Source organism: Mus pahari, chromosome X (assembly GCF_900095145.1).
Source record: "Mus pahari chromosome X, PAHARI_EIJ_v1.1, whole genome shotgun sequence".
NCBI classification, from domain to species: domain Eukaryota; kingdom Metazoa; phylum Chordata; class Mammalia; order Rodentia; family Muridae; genus Mus; species Mus pahari.
Window position 1 is genome coordinate 86065773 of NC_034613.1, and position 8858 is coordinate 86074630.

An 8858-nucleotide genomic window follows, 5' to 3' on the forward strand; every position below is an offset into this window, starting at 1 on the left:
GAGAGAGAGAGAGAGAGAGAGAGAGAGAGAGAGAGAGAGAGAGAGAGATGAGAGATCTTGGGCTGTCCTTAAATTATTTAGTTATGTAGTGCAGGATAACCTTGACCTTCTGCCTCTCCCCTGGTGCTGGGATTGGAACACCACACTGCTTTATGTGGTACGGAGCATCACAACCAGGCCTTCAAGTATGATAGGCAAGCACTTTGCCAAATGAGCTACATCCCCAGCCCCTTGACAATTGCATTTTTATTAAGAAAAATGAATAAATTAAATACAGTATAACAGAAAATCTAGAAATAGACATGCCCAACTGATTTTTGGCAATAGTAGGAACTCTATTCAACTGAGCAAGCAGATATTTTAATAAACAATGCTAGAGTAATTAACCATCCATAAACAGGAAATTTATGTCTATCTTGTATAAAACATAACAAACATGGAGCACAGACTTAAGTTTATTACACATAAAGCTGTAAAAACAAGAAATTATTTGGGATACAGGTTTAGGATAAATTCTGTACTATATACTAAAAACATGATCTGTTTTAAGAGGAAAAATCAGTAAATTGGACTATACCAAAGTTAAAATAAAACTTTGCTTGTATCAAGAACGGTGAGACATAAATGCAAATTCCAGATCTCAGGAGACTAAAGCAAGAGGGTCACTAGTTAAAGGCCAGTCTGAGCTTTAGTGCAAGATCTTGTCTGAAATAATAAAAAGAAAGAGTAAGAAAAGGAAAAAAACCCTCTTGCTTTGTGAACAATTTTATTAAGAGGATGAAAAGACAAGCTGCACACTGGGAGAAATATTTGAAAAAGAAGCTGTATAGACTATTTTATAAAGAGCTTCCCAAACTAAGCAATTAAAAAATGATAATCCAGTTTAGCCTGCAGTGGTACAGCCCTTGAATCCCACCTAGGGAGAATGAGACAGGTAAATTACATGGTCAAGTCCTACCTAGTCTACAGAATGAGCTCCATTGGGTAACTCAGAAGGATCCTATCTCCAAATTTTGGGGAAAAAGTTAAAACAGGGCTGGGTTATAGTCCAACAGTAGAGTGCTTGACAGTGAGACACCCTCCTTCTTACACCCTCTTAAGTTCCCAGTAACACATAACGCGTGCATGCACACACACACACACACACACATGCACACACTCAAGCACATGCACATGACTGCACCAGTGAAACAGACAGAAACACAGACAGAAACAGAGAGACATAGTCAGAAAGCGACAGAGACATACAGACAGAGACAGAGAGACACAGAGAGACTGGACCTGGTATGAGATTTTGGAACCTCAAAGCCTACCTCCAACAAGGCCATACCTCTTAACCCTTCCAAACCAATTCCACTAACCGGTGAGCAAATATTAAAATATATGACCCTATTGGGGCCATTCTCACTTAAACCACCACATTTGGCTTAGGGTAAAAGTAACAGAGCTCTGAATATTGGGAATGTTTTAGACATGTTAAGGCTTCATGCTAATGTCTCAGTTGAGGTCCTAATTGGTGTGAGGTAGTCGATCTAGAAAGAACAATAATGACTAAAGAATAGGTATGGGAGTCATTGTAATTGGTATTATGATTGTGCATAAGGATAAATAAGATCACCAAGGGAGCAAAAGAAACAAGAGAGACCATAGAAGGCCAAGAGTACTTCCTGGGATAGCATCTCTCTACATAACACATGACATATACAAATTTGGACTGTCTTTGAACTTTCTGTGAAGCCCGTACTGTCCTCAAACTGATAATCCGCACCCCATAACCTTCTAAGTGCTGAGATTATAAGAGCATACCACCATCCCTGCCAGGACCCAGGTGTTTCTTATTTCTGCTAAGAACTCCTTTTAGTTATGAAAGTAATATAACCTTATTATATATGATTCAGAAAATGAAATCATTTTATTATTTCGAAGTATCTTTCTTTTAAGCTTTTTACGTGCATATTTCAACTAGGGTGTACATACTGCCAGAGTCTACTCCCAGTAGTTCAGAATAGCTTACAGACTGGAAGATAAGATACCCTGGCAAAATGAAGAGAAGTAGTTACCAGTGAAGACTGATGTAAAGGAATGTGATATTCAACTGTTACTGGTGGCTTTATAGAGCCAAGACAAATCTGAGAATAGATGAAGAGTTTTTAGTTTGCTGACCAAAAAAAAAAAGGTGTGAGGGGGAATAAAGTCTTGAAATGTTACTAAATCCAGGGAAGTTTTTTTTTCTGTCTATGTGAGGGTGTCAGGTCCTCTGGGTTACAGAGAGTGTGAGCTGCCATGGGTTTGCTGGGAATTAAACCCAGGTCCTCTGGAAGAGCAGCCAGTGCTCTTAACCACTGAGTCATCGCTTCAGACCTTGAAGGTTTTTTGCTTGTTTATTTGCTCATTTATTTTTAACACGAATTGTATCTGAGTATGTGTACAGAGGAAGAAAGGAGAAGAAAGAGAGACATAGAAAACGTTGTCACCAGCTGTCCTTGACGGGATGCCGTTTCTATGGAAAAAGAGATTAAGATAAAAAGATGAAAGAATAAAAGGCTTCTTTCTCTGACACAAGAAAGAAGAGAATGGATGAGAGAGAGAGAGAGAGAGAGAGAGAGAGAGAGAGAGAGAGAACTGATGCAGCTCATACCATGTGAAGAATATCTGCTAGTCCCAGCCTAGTAGAAGGTGGATTCAGGGTCAATTTCCAAAAGTGAAGAAGACAAAAGAGGAGTATGGGCTTTCTGGACTGAAAATTGTTTGGATTGGTTAGGACAAAAAGCCAACAGGGGGCTGGAGAGGTTGCTCAGCCATTCTCTTGTAGAGGTCCCAGGTTCAATTCCTGACATCCATGTCAACAACCAACCTTCACTTGGAACTTCACTTCAAAGGTTTCTCATGCTGGCCTCTGTGGGCAGGAGGCATGTATACAATACACACACACACACACACACACACACACACACACACACACACACACACACACATTCAGACACTCACACATAGACATACCATAAAATAAATGCAGTCTTTAAAATGAAAGTTAACAAGATTGCAGAGGAGACTAATGGGTAACTGGAGGCTGACTTTGAATTAGAGGAGGCTTCCAGCTTCATGCAGTTCAACTCCTCCCAGTGGTTAGATGATTGAAAGGTGTATCCACCACCCAGTTAGTCATAGCTGGAGACAGAATGTGAATTTAAGGCTTTTAAATCTCTCTTCAGCCCAGGAAAGCAACTTCAGTGTTTTCCTTCTGATTTGTCCCATGAGAGTGATTTTTCCCCCTGTCTAGCCAGAAACAGAATAGAGCAAAACCTAGCAACAATTTTATTCCAAACTCCAGCAATCTCCAAAAGCTGTTTGTCTGCTTTCTCTTTTAGAATTACCTTAATGGACTGTCCATTGTCTACAATACTGGAAAGATAAGTGTTGGCTTTCTAAGAGGACTTGGAAGGCTTTAGCCTCAATCAGCTAGATAGTACTCCTCAAAAAAAAAAAGCTTCCTTCTTTCACATCAGAACTAAATGAAGGCTTAGAAAAGAGCTGGAAGCACACTTCAGTGACCAATATTATAGACATATCTCAATGAGTTCTGATCCATCAAGAGCAGGAAATATGCAGCCATTAAAGCGGCTAAAAATCCTGACGAAAAAAAAAAAAAAAAAAAAAAAAAACTCATTTATGACATGGTGACAAAAGAAAATATAGAATTAAAATATACATACTAGAGCTATAAATATGTAAAATAATTCTTCCTATTGCAATTAACATTCAGAAAGGGAAATTTTTGTCCACATGATAGAATTATTAAGTGTTATGATTTTAAAATATCCTTTATTTTTGAGATAAGGTCTCACTTTATATCTTGAGCTAGCATGTAGTTAACTGTGTAGAATGGCCTTGAACTCATACAGATCCACCTGCTTCTGACTCCCCAGTCTTGAGACTGAAGAAATATTGCCATCAAGCCTGGTGAATTTTAAATATTTCTTTATCGTTCTTATATCATCTACCTAAGTAATCATCCAAATAAGACGTAACCATTGTGTCCCCTAGGAAAGAAGCACCTAGTTTGCCAGTTGCTGACAGCCAAGGTTTTCTATCATTAAATAACATTTAGTGGGATAGGAGTGATCCTAGTCCTTTGAAATGCTCACATTCTTTGCCACAATAAGCAGAGGTAGTCCAAAGTAGTTTTCCTGCCTTCCACAGACACTTTTTCTTGGGTGCCTCTTCTTTAGCAACTCCCCTGTTTTCTCCACGTCCCTCTTTCAGGATTAGGAGCAGATGGCAAGAGCTGGTAGATCTGTAAGAGCTACCCAGGATGGGGGGATTCTAATATTAGGCTGCTAGGTGTTCAACCAGCACTGCCTTTACTCATTTATTTGCTTTAGATGTTTGAAGCTTATTTTTGCAACTATACACCATGAAAGGAATAAAAGGGGCAGTGATTTTTTTCTTTCTCATCCCACCACAGAATACAACTGTATCCATGTGTCTGTTTCTTTTAAATAAAATATAATGATACAAAACAAAAATGAACACTGGAAATGGATAAAACAACAAATAAAAGGAAACCCAGGAGGAGGCATAAGAGTCAGAGATCCAGTCATTCATAGACTCAGGAGTCCCATAAAACATTACACTGCAGGCCATAAGATATATCCAGAGGCTCTGGTGTAGGCCTGTGCATGCCCTGTCTATGCTGTTTCAGTCTATGTGAGCTCATATGAGCTTTGAGCCTTGATTTAGAGGATGTTGTTTCTTTGGTGTCCTCCATCCTCCCTGGCTCTTAACACTTTCTGCCTTCTATTCTGTAGGCTTCCTTGAGCATGGAAGAGAAGGATTTTATGGAGATATTCCTTTCAAGGCTGAGGGTTCCAAGATCTCTCACTCTCTCCATAATATATAGCAGTGGATCTCTGAAAAAAATTTTTCCATCTGCTGCAGGAGGAAGCTTCTCTGGTGATGGCTGAGCAAGGCACTGATCTGTGAGTATGGCAGAATGTCATTAGGTGTCACTTTATTGCTCTGTTCTTTTAGTAGGACACTTGTATTTGGTTTTACCCAAAGTCTCTAGTCAATCTAATCTCAGGTTCTTGTTCACCTAAGCAGTGTTGGGTATGGGTTCCATCTTATGCAGTGAGTCTTATGTCATATCAGATATTGGTTGGTTACTCACATACGGTTTGTGTCACAATTGCACAAGTATATCTTTCAGGCAGAACATCAAAGTTTGTGGCTAGGTTGATATTTATGTTTCTCCTTTGGTAGCATGCAGAGCAGCTTCCTGTACCAAAGATGCTAGAACATGGGGATGAAAGCTCTTTGTAGGCACTGGCTCAACTTCTCCATGTTCAGTGGGTTGTGTAATTGTTGTCTTTATCAATGAGGCCTTGCTGCTAATTTGTGTACATCAACCTATAGTCTTGGCAATAGCCAGGGTGTTTGTAGATTCCCATGGGTCCCCTTTGGCCAACAACCCAATTAGATCAATTAGATACAACCCAATTCTAGTACTGGAAGGTTCAATTTGGTGACAACTTGATGGCCACTTAGGGCTCTGTCTTCCCTCATTATTTGGCAATCTCACTTAAATTGCTTTCATATATGCATATATTTTAGAAAGCTTCTACTGTATTAAGATTCCATACTACCCCTCAAATGGTCCTTAGTTTTGACTGTCTCCCCACATATTCCCTTCTCACCCTCATGTTCCCCACCCCTCCCTACTTGATCCTCCCATTCCAGTCCCCACATCTGTCCATAACTATCTATTCTATTTCTCTTTCCTAACAAGACCTATTTGTATTCCTCAGCCCCTTACCCTTTACCTAACCTCTGTGGGTCTATGGATTGTAGTTTGGTTATTTTTCACTTAAGAGCTAATATCCACTTATAAGTGAATAAATGCCACATTTGTCTTTCTGGGTCTGAGATACCTCACTCAAGATATTTTTCTAGATCCATACATTTATCTGCTACTTTCATGATTTCACTATAACAGCTGTGGCTCATGTATAATACTCCATTGTATATACGTGCCATATTTTCTTTATCCATTCCTCTGTCAAGGGACATTTAGGTTGTTTCTAATTTTTGGCTCTTATGAAAAAAAGTAGCAATGAACATTGTTGATCGAGTGGTTCTGTGGTAGGATAAAGCATCCTTTGGGATGCCTAGAGGCCTAGCTGGGGTATCACATTTTCTTTACTCATTCTTTTGTTTACTCATCTAAGTTGTTTCCAGTTTCTGGGTGTTATGAAAAGAGCAGCATTGAGCATAGTTGAGCAAGTTTCCCTGTGGTATAGTGGTGCATCTTTTGGATATATGCCCATATTGAGGCACACTTATTCCCATCTTCATGAGGAAGCCCCACATTAATTTCCATAGTGAAAACACTGTACACATTTGTACTTCCACTAGCAATGGTTGACTGTTCCCCTTAGTCCATATCCTTGCTGGCATTGCCACTGGTTTTATTGTTCTTAGCCTTTCTGATGCATTTTCCAAATAGCTAAGGATGTTGAACATTCTTTTAAGGGCTTCTCAGACATTTCAGTTTCCTGCTTTGAATGCTCTCTGCTTAAATCTTTACCTCATTTAAGTGGATTGTTTTATTGCTATCTACATTTTGGAACTCATTATCTATTTTGGAGATTAGTCCTCTATGGGATATATAGTTGGTGAAAATCTCTTTCCTCATTAATAATAGCCAGTGTGGATAAAGAAAATGTGATAGTGAAATTTGCAGGTAAATATATGGGACTAGAAAAATATCATCCTGAGTGAGGTATCTCAAACCCAGAAAGAAAAATGTGTTATTTATTAGCTTACATGTGGATATTAGCTTTGTCCAAATAATAGTGTCCTTTGCCTTAAGAAACATTGCTGCTTCCTGAGATTCCATTTATTACTTGATCATCTTAGTGACTATGCTAATGATGATTTGTAATGAGCTGAGTTTTGTAAAGAATGATAAGTAAAAATCTATTTGGATTATTCTACATACAACCATCCAGTTTGACCAGCATCATTTGTTGAAGGTGCTTTTTCCCACTTGCATGTGTATTTCTGTCTTGTTTATTAAAAATTAGATGTCTATAGGTGTATGGATTTATGATTCGATTCCATTGATCTATGTGTCTGTTTCTATGCCAATAAAATTAGAGACATTGAAGGGATAATGCTCTATTTCATATATAAAAACAACAACAACAAAAATCCCAGCAAAAATAATCTTACCAATAAAAGGACTTCCAGAAGCATCACCATCTCTGGTTTCAAGTGGTACTACAGAGTTGTCATAATAAAAGCATGCATGGTGTGTGTGTGTGTGTGTGTGTGTGTGTGTGTGTGTGTGTGTGTTTACATATGAAGCTGAAAATTGTCTGTTCAAGATCTCTGAAGAATTATTTTGGAATTGTGATGTGGATTGCATTGAACCTATAGATTGCTTTTGGTAGGATAGCCATTTCTATTATATTAATCCTACCAGTCTTCAAAACTTGAAGTTTTTATCATGCAAATTGCTTGGTTTTTATCATATACTTGCTTGGTTAGAGTTACTCTAAGATATTTTATATTATTTGTGTCTCATGCGAAATATTCTGTTTCTCTGATTTCTTTCTCAGTCTGTCATTTGTATATAGAAAGGCTACAGTTTTTATTTTTTATTTTTTTGTGAGATAAGTTTGTAATCAGCTACTTTGCTGAAAGTGTTTATCATCAGTAGGAGTTTCCTGATGGAATTTTTAGGGTCACTTATGTATACTATCTTATGTATAATAGTATACATCATATTTATCTTTTGCAAATAAAGATACTTTAACTTCTTCCTTTCCAATTTGTATCCCCTTAATCTCCTGCAGCTGTCTTATTGCTCTAGCTAGAACTTCGAATACTATTTTGAATAGATAAGAGAGTGTGCAGCCTTGTCTTTTCCCTGATTTTAGTGGAAATTTTTTAAGTTTCTCTCCATTTAGTTTGATGTTGGCTATTGGCTTACTATGCTTTTATCTTGTTTAGCTATGTCCCTTGTATACCTAATCTCTTCAGGACTTTTATCATGAAGGGGTATTAGATTTGTCAAAGGTCTTTTCTGCATCTAATGATTATTGTGTTGTTTTTGCCTTTCAGTATGTTTATATGGTGGATTACACTGACAGATTTTTGTATGTTGGACTATAGTGCCAGGGAAATGTTAATGGTCCTCAAAAAACAAAAACCAAAAAAACAGAGAGGAGCCAATCTGATGCAACTTATATCAGGGTCTTTATTCTATTCAAACTAGCTCTGGAACCCCCAAGGCACTGCTGTCAAGCAGGATGGTTTTGGTGGTGGTGGAGCCATGAATGTCTATCGGGGCAAGGCTTTATAGTAGGCAGCAAGCAGGGACTATTAGTGCAAGCTACTGTAGCCTTTAACATAATTGGATGGTGCTGGAAGTCATATCATAAACTTTATTTCTGCTCCCCTCTGCATTGATGGTCATTAGGCAGGGGGTAGGCTTGTATCCTGGGGGTACAGGTTTGTTGGGGGAATAACCTGGAGGCACAGGTCTTGTTGAGGGTGTAACCTGGAGACACTGGTCTTGTTGAGGGTGTAACCTGGAGACACTGGTCTTGTTGGGGATTAGCCTAGAGATTGGAAGTAGGCTAGGGTTTTGTTGGGGGGCAACTTGGAAACTAATGCTAGGTACCAGCCTGTTAGTTTATCTGAGTTCAAACTTAGGTCAGGTACTCTAAAACGAAGTCTGAACTTAAAAGATTTGGCATCTCAAGACTATCCCAGCCAGGCGGTGGTGGCGCACGCCTTTAATCCCAGCACTTGGGAGGCAGAGACAGGCAGATTTCTGAGTTCAAGGCCAG

General features: G+C 38.7%; 2 long non-coding RNA genes across 2 annotated transcripts in view; both read left to right on the forward strand.

The window, feature by feature from the left end:
- The window catches only part of LOC115063154, a 65889-nt gene extending 60982 nt beyond the window's left edge, over positions 1-4907 (forward strand). Inside the window, exon 5 of the long non-coding RNA XR_003843053.1 lies at positions 4809-4907. This is a non-coding gene — a long non-coding RNA (uncharacterized LOC115063154). The remainder of the gene's footprint in view (positions 1-4808) is intronic.
- Positions 4908-4940: 33 nt separating this feature from the next.
- LOC115063148 overlaps positions 4941-8858 on the forward strand; it is a 21431-nt gene continuing 17513 nt past the window's right edge. Inside the window, exon 1 of the long non-coding RNA XR_003843038.1 lies at positions 4941-4979. This is a non-coding gene — a long non-coding RNA (uncharacterized LOC115063148). The remainder of the gene's footprint in view (positions 4980-8858) is intronic.